The sequence below is a fragment of the Octopus bimaculoides genome, unplaced genomic scaffold (genome assembly GCF_001194135.2).
Source record: "Octopus bimaculoides isolate UCB-OBI-ISO-001 unplaced genomic scaffold, ASM119413v2 Scaffold_198695, whole genome shotgun sequence".
Classification (NCBI taxonomy): domain Eukaryota; kingdom Metazoa; phylum Mollusca; class Cephalopoda; order Octopoda; family Octopodidae; genus Octopus; species Octopus bimaculoides.
Genome location: NW_026334834.1, coordinates 9,855 through 10,944, shown reverse-complemented (window position 1 = coordinate 10,944; position 1,090 = coordinate 9,855).

Here is a 1,090-nt window from a genome sequence, read left to right as displayed (position 1 = left end):
GGTGTAGTGTGTTGCCAGGGGATGTGAAGCGGGAGAGGGGCCCAGGGGCGTCAAAAGCTTTGCACTTGAGTTCAAGTGGATTCTGTTTGTTTAGGGAGAGGAAATGATGATGATGATATCAACAATGGAAAGAAGGAGCATGGTGGGGAGGGGGTGGCAGGGATGGTGGTGGTGGTGGTGGTGGTGATGGTGATGATGGCAGTGCTGGTGGTGACGAATGATTATAATGGGGATGATGATGATGATGATGATGGTGGTGGTGAATGATGTCGATGATGATGGTGATGGTGGTGAATGATGTCGATGATGATGATGGTGATGGTGGTGGTGAGGTGGTTGTGTTGATGATGATGATGATGATGAGGGTGATGATGCTAGAAAGTGATGACAAAGAGATGATGATGGCTTTGAGTACTACAAATGCTAATGGCTCTGATGATGAAGCCTTGACAATAATAGCTGCCATCATTATGGAGACCGGATGCAGGTTTTGGGCAACAACCTTCTTAAGAAGGACCCCCCTCCCCCATGTCTAAGTGTATATGTTACTAATAGACTGGTGTTAGAACTCATTATGTATGTGCTTCAGAAAGAAGCATTAGTCAGGAGTGCACAGTGTCATGAACTTCATTAACACTTACAGTTGTTTCTGCTACCAGACTAAATGCTCTCAGAGCTGAGTGCTTATGTGTCACCTTGTAGCTTCATTAGATCTATGTGTATTTATGTATGTTTATGTGTGTGTGTGTGTGTGTGTGTGTGTGTGTGCAGATGTGTGTCTGTGTACATATGTACATACACCAGGCTCCAATCTGCCAGATCAGATTGGAGCCTGGTGTAGCCAGCTGGTTCACCAGTCCTCAGTCAAATCATCCAACCCATGCTAGCATGAAAAGTGGACGTTAAACGATGATGATGATGATATATATATATATATATATATATATATGTTGTTGTACTTGGGGATGGTCATATTGCCAGTTTCACATCAAAAATCTTGCAAAACAAATATATATATATATATATATATATAAGGAACACAGAAAGAAACGGAGAGAAAATAAAGAATGTGTAGTGACTAGCAATCTAT